At 40.7% G+C, this 14,199-nt stretch overlaps 1 long non-coding RNA gene across 1 annotated transcript; it reads right to left on the reverse strand.

Annotated features, from left to right (window-relative positions):
• Positions 1–4,172: 4,172 nt before the first annotated feature.
• Positions 4,173–13,375, reverse strand: LOC139560238 (uncharacterized). Its single transcript, XR_011671892.1, has 2 exons — positions 13,247–13,375; positions 4,173–5,347 (listed from the first exon to the last, which is right to left on the reverse strand). It is a non-coding gene; the product is annotated as an uncharacterized lncRNA (long non-coding RNA).
• Between the last annotated feature and the right edge of the window lie 824 nt (positions 13,376–14,199).

The raw sequence follows: 14,199 nt of genomic DNA on the forward strand, positions 1-14,199 counted from the left end.
CAGAGAACGCCGGGACAGAGTCCCCACATTGGAACGGCTACAATTTTATAGGTAATCGGAGACCATACAGCTGTAGTTTTGGCTACATGTCTGGAAATGGTTCAGCTCTGAGACTATCGATCACTACAGAATAAGAGCAAATCTTAGACGTATAATTACTGGTCTGCAGCTAGAAATGGTATCGTAAATCTAGAACGAGAATACCGACAACCGCCGAAGCATTGATTCTATAAGAACATTTCCGAATGGTACTCTGAAGTATCCATTCTAACCACCTACGACCTACGAAAGACATTGCTGACTTCTGGGAAAGTTAACCAGAGACTCTGATGAACTCTACAGGACAAGCGACTGTTTTCTACGGAGAGACAACAACGACATACGGGCGTAAATATATACATTTAAATTATTCTCGAATAAGCGGCCGTTCATGTGCAAAGGATTAGCATTTCAATAATTATAATTATCCACTTGGTGCAAGTGAATCCATTTTGTCTTTCTCGCTCTCTCAGTCCCCAGTCAATTCGGGAAATAGAGACTCTATAAAAAAAAATCTGTGGTGCCCTGACTTCCTAGTTATTTAAAGTTTACATGATTAGTTTAATCACGTAGTAATAATTACACATAGAGGATTGATTTGATAAAATAAGTCTTCACATTTAACCCTTGTGTAAGGGTAAAAAATGACCTGCGACTATGTTTAACAGACGTAGAAAATCACTTAAATGATATTTTTTCAACTTGAAATTTGATGACTTTTCCTAGAGTGACCCCAACATTAGAAAAAGTGAAACATCACAGACAAAATAAAAACAATTTCAGACTAAATAAACATTTCTTGAAAGCATTGTTTACTAATGGGGAATGCAGTCAGAGGCTATAAAGGTGCTGCAGATGACAGTCCCTCCAGTTCTCTCTTTGCTGAAGCCATGAGTGCACGTTTCAGTGCCCAACAGGTCGTAGATCAGATTTTTTCAGATGTCCAGGAGGAACAAGAGAACAATAATTTGGAAGAGGAGGAGGTATCTGAAGAAGAAGATGGGGAAGAATCAGATACCCAGAGCACGATGCATCATCTTCAGATGAAGAAGAAATCCCCCAAGCTGAAAGATAATTTTTTTTGTCAAAGAACAGCTAAATAACATGGTCCTTGTCACCATATGACAACCAGGGCAGGGCATGGCAGCACAAATGTCATAAGGATGACCCCAGGGACCACAAGACATGCAGTTGCACCATGCCCAGGAAATTGCCCCAACATTCTACATGTGCATCACACCAGCCATTGAAAAAATCATCCTGGAGATGACACATTTGGAGGGTTTCCGTAAACACTGGAGTATAACTGGAAAAGGATAGATGAGATTGACCTAGGGCTGCTGAATCTTAGCTAATCTTAGCGAGTGTGTATATGTCCCTAGGCGAGGCTACATGTAGTCTCTGGGATGCAGAGAGTGGAGGGGGCGATTTTCCGTGCCACGATGCCACTGAAAGTCTTTCACACTTTCTCAAGAATGCTACGATTTGATAACCGTGAGTCAAGACCTGCAAGACATGTGAAAGACAAACTGGCAGCCATAAGAGGTCTGGGAGAAGTGGGTGGAGTGTCTGCCATACCTCTACAACCCTGGGCCTGAAGAAACAGGAACAGCAACTGGTTCCATTCAGAGTTACATTTTTATTTTCATATCTGTAATGTAAGTGATTTTCACTATTCATTTTATTATGTATTGCTGTAATATCATTGATTTATGTGATTGTTTTCTGTGACACTGATACTAATTACTGATAGTAATCTCTTTTGTCAAAAGGTCGCTGTCCTTTCCGGCAGTATATGTCCAGCAAGCCAGCAAAGTATGGCATCAAGATATGGGTGGCCTGTGATGCACAATCCAGCTATGCTTGGAAGATCCAAGTCTACACAGGGATGCCGTTCAGTGGAGGCCCTAGAGAAGAACCAGGGGATGCGGGTTGTGCTTGATGTGACAGATGGACTGAGGGGGCACAATGTCACGTGTGACAATTTCTTAACCTCTTATGAACTTAGCCAGCAGCTCCTGAAGAGGAAGATCACAAGGTTGGCACAGTTAGAAATAACAAGCCTGAGCTCCCCCTGCACTCCTCGCAACAAGGGGGAGAGATGCCTTCTCATCAAAGTTTGCCTTCACCCCCACCACCACTCTAGTTTCTTACCTCCCAAAGAGGAACAAGAATGTGGTCCTCCTGAGCACACTGCACAAAACGGCTGAGATCGTGAGGGCAGGAAGCCAGCCATCATCCTGGACTACAACCACAACAAAGGAGGAGTGGACAACCTGGACAAGGTGATTGGAATTTACAGCTTCAGGAGGATGACTGCCCGCTGGCCCCTGGTTATCTTCCATAACATCATTGATGTGTCCTCATACAATGCCTTCGTGATATGGAACACGATCAACCCTACCTGGATGCCTGATAAGCGGAACAAGAGGAGGGTGTTCCTGGAGCAGCTGGGAAAGGCACCTATAACCCCACACATTCAAAGAAGGGAGCGCCTGCACAGCAGCCTCTGCAGCGCTTGTGAAAGCTGTTCAGGGGACTGAATCCTCTCCTGATCCACCTGAGGCTGCAGCTGGGCAGGTGATAGGAGGGAATTGTCAATTCTGCCCCCAAAGAATGACTGTAAAACAAATACTATGTGCTGCACATGTGAGAAATACATATGCAAAGTCCATGAACACACACTTGCATACTGTCCTACATGTGCTAATTAGAGTTGATTGATTTATGTTCTTCACGTTTTTGTTTTGCATCTATTACCTTATTTTATTATATTTATTGTTGTTATTTATACACCTTGTGGGTAGGGGCAATGGTTAAAAAAATGGGAGAATACTTTTATTTTCTTGTTGAATTTCTCATTGTACAGTATATAAGAATATATCACTATGTTGCCAAAAAAGTTCAAGACTGCTATTGTTTCCCTTCAATAAAATGCATTCAAAACTACTTTCTGCACATTTCTGTTACTTTCTTAGGCTAGTGCTATCTCTTGCTACAAAATGTTTACATATATGTTTACACCTATGTTTACACCTATGCAGTACCTTTAGCAATAATAATAATAATTGTAAACCTCTACTTTAGTAAAGAAAACCGGCAGATATTCACAAAGTTTGTGATGAATGACAGGTTGTTTCTTCATGCAAAATAGATTTGTGGTTTAAAATTCAATTAAGCGGCTTTATTTTAGGGGTCCGAGCGAAGGCGGGTCATTTTTTACCCTTCGGACAAGGGGAGTGTACAGAATGTTAAGACTACACTTAATGATAGTCACAGACACGACACACTCATCCAACAATTTACAAGAAAATTATCTATTTAAAAAAAAATATCTAAACAAGTGGATTATTTATCTTAAGGAATTCCTACTTGTTTATTTAAAAAACAATTATAGATCTTACTTCATTGGAATATATCGACAACTTTTTCAAAATTTATATATTTTTTAAATAAACGTATCACGTTAAACGTTAAAATTTACTTTTCCAAAAGTTGTGATGACACAGAGGACATTTTTTGTTGAGCAAGAGCACTGGCAGCCAGGCTGCCACTGCTCTTGCTCAACAAAAAATGTCCTCTGTGTCATCACAACTTTTGGAGAAATTTTAACGTTTAACGTGATACGTTTATTTAAAAAATATATAAATTTTGAAAAAGTTGTCGATATATTCCAATGAAGTAAGATCTATAATTGTTTTTTAAATAAACAAGTAGGAATTCCTTAAGATAAATAATCCACTTGTTTAGATATTTTTTTTTAAATAGATAATTTTCTTGTAAATTGTTGGATGAGTGTGTCGTGTCTGTGACTATCATTAAGTGTAGTCTTAACATTCTGTACACTCCCCTTGTCCGAAGGGTAAAAAATGACCCGCCTTCGCTCAACCCCTAAAATAAAGCCGCTTAATTGAATTTTAAACCACAAATCTATTTTGCATGAAGAAACAACCTGTCATTCATCACAAACTTTGTGAATATCTGGGTTTTCTTTACTAAAGTAGAGGTTTACAATTATTATTATTATTGCTAAAGGTACTGCATAGGTGTAAACATAGGTGTAAACATATATGTAAACATTTTGTAGCAAGAGATAGCACTAGCCTAAGAAAGTAACAGAAATGTGCAGAAAGTAGTTTTGAATGCATTTTATTGAAGGGAAACAATAGCAGTCTTGAACTTTTTTGGCAACATAGTGATATATTCTTATATACTGTACAATGAGAAATTCAACTACAAAATAAAAGTATTCTCCCATTTTTTTAACCATTGCCCCTACCCACAAGGTGTATAAATAACAACAATAAATATAATAAAATAAGGTAATAGATGCAAAACAAAAACGTGAAGAACATAAATCAGTCAACTCTAATTAGCACATGTAGGACAGTATGCAAGTGTGTGTTCATGGATTTTGCATATGTATTTCTCACATGTGTAGCACATAGTATTTGTTTTACAGTCATTCTTTGGGGGCAGAATTGACAACTCCTCCTCTAGCCTGCCCCAGCTGCAGCCTCAGGTGGATCAGGAGAGGATTCAGTCCCCTGAACAGCTTTCACAAGCGCTGCAGAGGCTGCTGTGCGGCGCTCCCTTCTTTGAATGTGTGGGGTTATAGGTGCCTTTCCCAGCTGCTCCAGGAACACCCTCCTCTTGTTCCGCTTATCAGGCATCCAGGTAGGGTTGATCGTGTTCCATATCACGAAGGCATTGTATGAGGACACATCAATGATGTTATGGAAGATAACCAGGGGCCAGCGGGCAGTCATCCTCCTGAAGCTGTAAATTCCAATCACCTTGTCCAGGTTGTCCACTCCTCCTTTGTTGTGGTTGTAGTCCAGGATGATGGCTGGCTTCCTGCCCTCACGATCTCAGCCGTTTTGTGCAGTGTGCTCAGGAGGACCACATTCTTGTTCCTCTTTGGGAGGTAAGAAACTAGAGTGGTGGTGGGGGTGAAGGCAAACTTTGATGAGAAGGCATCTCTCCCCCTTGTTGCGAGGAGTGCAGGGGGAGCTCAGGCTTGTTATTTCTAACTGTGCCAACCTTGTGATCTTCCTCTTCAGGAGCTGCTGGCTAAGTTCATAAGAGGTGAAGAAATTGTCACACGTGACATTGTGCCCCCTCAGTCCATCTGTCACATCAAGCACAACCCGCATCCCCTGGTTCTTCTCTGGGCCTCCACTGAACGGCATCCCTGTGTAGACTTGGATCTTCCAAGCATAGCTGGATTGTGCATCACAGGCCACCCATATCTTGATGCCATACTTTGCTGGCTTGCTGGACATATACTGCCGGAAAGGACAGCGACCTTTTGACAAAAGAGATTACTATCAGTAATTAGTATCAGTGTCACAGAAAACAATCACATAAATCAATGATATTACAGCAATACATAATAAAATGAATAGTGAAAATCACTTACATTACAGATATGAAAATAAAAATGTAACTCTGAATGGAACCAGTTGCTGTTCCTGTTTCTTCAGGCCCAGGGTTGTAGAGGTATGGCAGACACTCCACCCACTTCTCCCAGACCTCTTATGGCTGCCAGTTTGTCTTTCACATGTCTTGCAGGTCTTGACTCACGGTTATCAAATCGTAGCATTCTTGAGAAAGTGTGAAAGACTTTCAGTGGCATCGTGGCACGGAAAATCGCCCCCTCCACTCTCTGCATCCCAGAGACTACATGTAGCCTCGCCTAGGGACATATACACACTCGCTAAGATTAGCTAAGATTAGCAGCCCTAGGTCAATCTCATCTATCCTTTTCCAGTTATCTCCATGTTTACGGAAACCCTCCAAATGTGTCATCTCCAGGATGATTTTTTCAATGGCTGGTGTGATGCACATGTAGAATGTTGAGGCAATTTCCTGGGCATGGGCAACTGCATGTCTTGTGGTCCCTGGGGTCATCCTTATGACATTTGTGCTGCCATCCTGCCCTGGTTGTCATATGGTGACAAGGACCATGTTATTTAGCTGTTCTTTGACAAAAAAAATTATCTTTCAGCTTGGGGGATTTCTTCTTCATCTGAAGATGATGCATCGTGCTCTGGGTTGTATTCTTCCCCATCTTCTTCTTCAGATACCTCCTCCTCTTCCAAATTATTGTTCTCTTGTTCCTCCTGGACATCTGAAAAAATCTGATCTACGACCTGTTGGGCACTGAAACGTGCACTCATGGCTTCAGCAAAGAGAGAACTGGAGGGACTGTCATCTGCAGCACCTTTATAGCCTCTGACTGCATTCCCCATTAGTAAACAATGCTTTCAAGAAATGTTTATTTAGTCTGAAATTGTTTTTATTTTGTCTGTGATGTTTCACTTTTTCTAATGTTGGGGTCACTCTAGGAAAAGTCATCAAATTTCAAGTTGAAAAAATATCATTTAAGTGATTTTCTATGCTGTTAAACATAGTCGCAGGTCATTTTTTACCCTTACACAAGGGTTAAATGTGAAGACTTATTTTATCAAATCAATCCTCTATGTGTAATTATTACTACGTGATTAAACTAATCATGTAAACTTTAAATAACTAGGAAGTCAGGGCACCACAGATTTTTTTTTATAGAGTCTCTATTTCCCGAATTGACTGGGGACTGAGAGAGCGAGAAAGACAAAATGGATTCACTGCACCAAGTGGATAATTATAATTATTGAAATGCTAATCCTTTGCACATGAACGGCCGCTTATTCGAGAATAATTTAAATGTATATATTTACGCCCGTATGTCGTTGTTGTCTCTCCGTAGAAAACAGTCGCTTGTCCTGTAGAGTTCATCAGAGTCTCTGGTTAACTTTCCCAGAAGTCACAATGTCTTTCGTAGTTGTAGGTGGTTAGAATGGATACTTCAGAGTACCATTCGGAAATGTTCTTATAGAATCAATGCTTCGGCGGTTGTCGGTATTCTCGTTCTAGATTTACGTAATTTCTAGCTGCAGACCAGTAATTATACGTCTAAGATTTGCTCTTATTCTGTAGTGATCGATAGTCTCAGAGCTGAACCATTTCCAGACATGTAGCCAAAACTACAGCTGTATGGTCTCCGATTACCTATAAAATTGTAGCCGTTCCAATGTGGGGACTCTGTCCCGGCGTTCTCTGACTTAACCTTTTGTCAATAGGGGGAGCTGTTAGCATTATTTTTTTTTTTACATTTCCAAATTAAACTGCCTCGTACTCAATTCTTGATCGTACAATATGCATATTATTGTTATTATTGGATAGAAAACAGTCTATAGTTTCTATAGGAGTTGAAATTTTGTCTCTGAGTGGTACAGAACAATTTCTACAGCACTTTTCATGACAGGGTTCAGATTTCAGAAATTTTTACCTCTGATCTGGGGTCTGTTTATAAGGCCACAGTGAATGCTATGAAGAAACCGACACTACCTACGTCTTCCTCTGGGTGTCTGTACGTCATCACGTTTTCAATGAACTCTATGGGACGTTCACAGCCATTATAAATGACAAAAATGTACAGAGACCCCTCTTTCTCAACGTGCGCCTCAAGCGTGAAGGCCATCGGACCTGCCTCGTTCCAAATCGTTTTCTAACCAGCAGTATTTCTCCGGTCATGTTTTCAGTCGTTATAGTTGTTAAAAACATCATAAGGTAGTGAATTTTAACCGTTTTATAGCAATTTATATCCGTTTAGTGCGATTCTGAGGAATTTATTTGTCGTGCACTTTCTAGCTTTGGGAACGTTTCGCGGTCTCGGTCGTTGTTAGTGGACATTTCGAAGGACAGAGGACATCTATCGACCAAAAGACGTTTATAACATAGAAAGGATACATTGCCCAAGAATATGATGGAAGATCAGCTCAAAGTAAGCAATATTTAATATGATAAACCGTGTTTCTGTCGAAATATTTTAAACGCATACATCGCCATTTTGTTTGGTATAGCTTCACTTGGCCAACCCTGTATTGAAAAGTAAGGATAATTTTAAAAATGTAAATCAGCGGTTGCATTAAGAACTAATTTGTCTTTCGATTCCTGTCAACCCTGTATTTTTTAGTCAAGTATATGATTAGCTTTTAATTAAACTAGATCACTCTGATAGATGACGTCAGACATATTGAGGCTTGATTTCCTAGTATTTTCATTGTGTAACCACGGTTTTGTATGGCTAAATATGCACCTTTTCGAACAAACTGTATATGTATGTTGTAAAATGATGTTACAGGAGTGTCATCGGAAGAATTCTGAGAAGGTTAGTGAAAAAATTAATATCTTTTGGCGGTGGTTACGTTATAGCGCTCTTTGGCTGGAATCGATGCTCTGGTAACGTTGGAACATGTAGTATGCTAACTTATCGATTTATTGTGTTTTCGCTGAAAAACGCTTAGAAAATCTGAAATATGGTCTGAAATCACAAGAACTGGGTCTTTCCATTGCTATGCTTTGTCTATTTTTATGAAATGTTTTATGATGAGTAAATTGGTCATACACGTTGCTCTATCTAGTAATTCTAGTGGATTTGTGATGGTCGGTGCAATTGTAAACTGTGATTTCTACCTGAAATATGCACTTTTTTCTAACAAAAACTATCCTATACCATGAATATGTTATCAGACTGTCATCTGATGGTTTTTTTTATAGGTTATTGGCTATCAATATCTTAGTTGAGCCGAATTGGTGATAGCACCTGAAGGAGTAAGAAACTGATGGAGTTAGAATAGTGGTGTATTTTGCTAACGTGTTTAGCTAATAGATTTACATATTTTGTCTTCCCTGTAAAACATTTTAAAAATCTGAAATGGTGGCTTTATTCACAAGATCTGTATCTTTCATCTGGTGTCTTGGACTTGTGATTTAATGATATTTAGATGCTACTATCTACTTCTGAAGCTATGCTATCTATGCTAATCAGTGTGTGGGGGGTGGGGGGTGCTCCCGGATCCGGGTTTCTGAGGCAGTAAAAGTTAATGCATATTTTGTAGGATGGTGTTTTATACTCTGTGGCAGAAGTTCTATGACGCCTAATGTGATGTCTGGGCTCACGGGGTGTGGCCACTGACTAGTTCATCTTTATATGAAAATCTATACTCTGATTTAGAAGGTTAACATGACATTACATCTTTTCACAAATAGTTTCATGTTTAATCACATATGTTTCACAATATTTAGATGTAAACCTGACAGCTGGGAAATGTACACTTTAAAAGATACAGTGATGTGTGTTTCCTGTCCTTCGTGAGATCACCAAATGAAACACACTCATCATAACTGTCCCTTAAGTGTCCACGGACCATTCCCACATTCTCAAAAGTAGAAATATTGTTTAATTCTCCCATTTTGGGGTTTAGGAGTTTTGAACTAAGAGAAGGCCTTTGTTCTGGTATGCCAGGGCTGCCCAGCACTCATCCTAGAGATCTACTGTCCTGTAGGTTTTCAGTCCAACCCTAATTTAGCATATCTGATTCAGCTAGTTAAGGTCTTGTTGAGCAGAAAATTTGTGGAATCATGTGTGTTAAATTAGGGTTTAACTGAAAACCCACAGGATGGTAGATATCCAGGAAGAAGGTTGGGCAGCCCTGTGGTAGACTTTCTCCCTCAATACTGCATGGTAGTTTCTACCAGGTATTTATGACCTGTCATAAAGTCATACAATTTGTGGTGGGGAGAGTGAGGAGGGGGGAGCCATGATATACACCCCCTAAGGGCCACGTCGTGACCAGTGTGTTACGAATGTTACGAATGTGTTTCTACCTGTCTTTTAGAAAATGACTAGCCCAGTTATTGCTAGTTTATGCTAACTTGCTAGCTTGCAACTTCAGTAGCAGAAAATGCTAGCCAGCTAGCTAGTTAGCATAAGCTGCTACGAGTGCTAGCTAGCAACCTTAATATCAGATCGTCTGAGGTAAAATACATTCAAAAGATAACATAACTTAATTGCAGTTGTAAATGTTTCCACTAAGGACTGATAGCTTCACAGTTAATGTTACTTTATAACCTTTTAGCTATTTTACACAGTATTTTATGTCATGTAGGTAGATAGCTAGCTACGTTTTTAAGAGAGCTTTTCAATTGGCATCTCTCCCCCTGTTTTCAGTCACAGGTGGGGACTGGTTGGTGGGCTCATGAGGTGTGCTCCAATTTTACTGGGGATAGCTTTATTTGGGACCTATGTACAATTTAGAATTGTGCAATAGCAGAGCAATAGAGAGTTGCCACATCAATGTTACACTGAGTTAATTAGTTAAGTTATTGTATGAAATGTTATATTCCAAAAGTTATTTCATGGTTTTGGTTATATTCCATTCCAATATTATATTCCAACTATTGAAAACCTTTTGCTCCTGAAAATCATTTTAAAGACTGCTGGGATTTAAAATATTGCATTATTCAAATAATATTTAGTGCATTTGTACATGATGGATTGTATCAAAAATTAACAACAAAGAAAGAACAAAGAAAATGAATGTGCAGGTGAGTTAAAAAGAGGGACTTTACATCAAATCTCCCCATAGTGCGAATATTAATGGTGACATGTGCAACACCACTTCCACCCATATTTTATTTAAATAATTAAAATAAGACAACTGTACTTAGCTTTTAAGTATTACTTACTAAAGAATAAAATGGATTTTAACACACTTGTGTGAAATCCTATGCCATAATCTTCTACCGGGGTAACTGGCACCCCCGGGGGGAGGGGGGCAGTTACCCTGGTACTTTTAAAAAATCTACTTTTCATGAAATAACAAAAAAAGTGTAAACTGTATCCATTTATTTCCCTTTATAGTTTATTTGACTAAGCATGACTTTCATCCATATATCATTTTTTTTCTCCAAACTAGACATTGTTCTTAGAGGGGGCTAGTTACCCCTAGTACCCTACATGCATTCTCACAATTGGCCTACAGGGGGCGTTATATACCGACCAAGGGCTTTGATGAATAGCATTATATCAGGTGTTTTTAAGTGTTAAAAATTATAAAAGTGTGCCAATTTTCACGCTTCTTTACCAAATCGAACAATATTGTATTTTTTGGGACCTTATCTACTCATTTAGACAATGCACGTGTTCTGGAATTCTTAAATTGTGATGTTTGATGGTGGTCAATTAGATCTTTCATGTGTAACACAATCTTTATAAATATTATCTCTGTGAATGATAGTAAGATAAATGTGTCAGGGAGTTATTTTGTAGTCCCGCAGTGCTCAGATATATATTGAGTCATGACTGTTATCCTATAAATACTTAGTGACATTTGTTTCCACTATCAATCTCAGATGGCAGTGTCTCGTTACAAGAAATTATTCATCTCCAGCCTACTCTCCACTTCTCTGAAGTCATGATGACTAAGATATAATGAGAAGTGGGAACTCATGTGACATCAACATTAGCAGACACACAGATACACAAACACACAGGCACACACACTTACACACACACACATACAAGCAATCATCTTGCATTTTCACAAATATAGCTGTTCAAATATTATTTTGTATAATCAAATTGTTATACTACCATCATGACGTACATGCATCACGTACATATATCGGATCGATGAACGATCTTAATTTGAGCCGGTTATGTGTTATGTGGATTATAATACATTTACATTTTTGTAGAGGTTGATACATTTTTGGTAAGGGAAAATCAAGTTGGAAATTTCCAAGTGGGAATTACAAACTACAGAAGCCTTTTTAGATCTCAACAAAACTACTAGTTTTACATTTCCTGCATTGCAGGAAAGTGATCAAATTAAGATCCTACATCTGTACATCAGCAGCCAGGTTGTGTAATCCACGAGCTGCCTGCTCTCTATTTCTTTGAAGTCATGAATCAGAACCATTAGGAAGGAACCCATTAGGGCTGGAATTGCCAGGGATCTCACGATATGATATTCTCACAATACTTAAGAGCCGATATGATATTCATTGCAATTCTCACAATTCTATATGTATTTCAATTCAATACTGTGATTTTATTGCTCACCTATGTCTGCTGCAGAGGGAGAAGAGAGAGCCATGATAAATAAAAGTGCTGAAAACTAATTGGCTCCTTTATTAAAAAGAAGATGGAGAACAAGCTATGAAGAAAAAATACTGGAGTTTTAGTGCAGGTACAGCGAGCTAGCGCAAAAATTATATTGCGATATAGCAGTGCTAGCTGTGCCGCTAGAGAACCTGGTTTGAACCAGAACCTGGTTTGAGTCCAGGCTTTGTTGCAGCCGGCCGCGACCAGGAGACCAATGGGGCGGCGCACAATTGGCCCAGCGTCGTCCGGGTTAGGGGAGGGTTTAGCCGGTGTAACAGTTTAACTTTAGTCCGTCCCCTCGCCCCGACCCGGGCGCGAACCAGGGACCTTCTGCACACATCAACAACAGTCACCCACGAAGCATCGTTACCCATCGCTCCACAAAAGCCGCGGCCCTTGCAGAGCAAGGGGAACCAGTACTTCAAGGTCTCAAAGTGAGTGACGTAACCGATTGAAACGCTATTAGCGCGCACCACCGCTAACTATTTCACATCCGTTACACTCACCCCCCTTTCGACTTCCTCCTTTTCCGCAGCAACTAGTGATCCGGGTCAACAGCATCAATTTAACAGTTTAACTTTAATCCGTCCCCTCGCCCCGACCCGGGTGCGAACCAGGGACCCTCTGCACACATCAACAACAGTCACCCACGAAGCATCGTTACCCATCGCTCCACAAAAGCCGCGGCCCTTGCAGAGCAAGGGGAACCACTACTTCAAGGTCTCAAAGCGAGTGATGTAACCGATTGAAACGCTATTAGCGCGCACCACCGCTAACTAGCTAGCCATTTCACATCCGTTACACCGGCAGGGATGTTCTTGTCCCATCGCGCTCTAGCGATTCCTGTGGTGGGCCGGGCACAATGCACGCTGACACGGTCGCCAAGTGTACAGTGTTTCCTCCAACACATTGATGCAGCTGGTTTCCAGGTTAAGCGGGCATTGTGTCAAGAAGCAGTGCGGCTTCACTGGATTGTGTTTCGGGGGACTCACGACCCTCGACCTTCGCCTCTCCTGAGTCCTTACAGGAGTTGCAGCGATGGGACAAGACTGTAACTATCAATTGGATACCACGAAATTGGGGAGAAAAAGGGGTAAAAAAAAATACTAATAAATAAAAAATAATATCCCAATATATAACTTTATAGAGTTTTTCCCCCATCACCAGAACCCAAGTGACAACATAAGCAGACACACACACAAACACACTTACCACGAGCTGTCCTGGTCAGTCCCTCTCAGACTACCTCTCAGTGTAGGTCTGTCCTTGTCCTATATGTTCCCGGCCCCCACGGAAGTGAGGCTGTCCCCTCACACCATGCTGGAGCTCGGTCTGCTTTTCTCCAGGTATGGGGGTGTCTTCAGGGCACTGGGAGGCAGGGCAGGGTGGTTAGGGTGGGCAGGGTAGGGTGGCTGGGCCAGGTGGGGCAGGACCGGCAGGGCTGACTGGGCCGGGTAGGGTGGCGGAGCCAGACCCTTATTAAGCCTCTCCAACCGTCTGTTGGGGTGGGGGTACAGTGGTGGTTTCTGGCTCCTACGAGACGGGACACTGTATCCAACCATGGCTGTGGGGATAAGGGTGTGAGTCCGTAGGGGTAGGGAGGGGATCTGTTCTAGCCCAGGGGTCTGGGTCACATGGTTTATGTCTCTGGAAGGGCTTAGCCGGCTTAATTTCACATACACTGAATATACCAAACATTAGTAACACCTTCCTAATAATAAGTTGATGTCCTTTGGGTGACGAAAGAAGTGATGGATAAGAGTTTAAGTGTTGTAACTACTAAGATCAACAAAGCATTTAAGAGTTGGGCACTTTAAGAGAGTCCTCTTGTCTATGCAAGAGCCCTTCATGCAAGAGCCCTTCCTCTTGTCTATGCAGGAGCCCTTCAATCCAAATGACGGTTAAGATTTTAAGTTGCGGTTTCTTTTCATTTTTCATGAAGGCTAATAAAGACTCATTGTGTGTGTATGTTTGTTTGTTTGCGTGTGAGAGAGAATGAGAAAGTGTGTGTGTGCGTGCGTGCGTGAATGAGAGGGTGTATGAAATGCATTTGTGAGCTTGCTCATGTTTGTGAGAGAGAATTGTAATGAGTTGAATTAGAACAAGCATTTAGGTTTAGGGTTGTAGTTCTAGAAATACATATCTATGTATGAAATGCATTTGTG

The sequence above is a fragment of the Salvelinus alpinus genome, chromosome 30 (assembly GCF_045679555.1).
Source record: "Salvelinus alpinus chromosome 30, SLU_Salpinus.1, whole genome shotgun sequence".
NCBI classification, from domain to species: domain Eukaryota; kingdom Metazoa; phylum Chordata; class Actinopteri; order Salmoniformes; family Salmonidae; genus Salvelinus; species Salvelinus alpinus.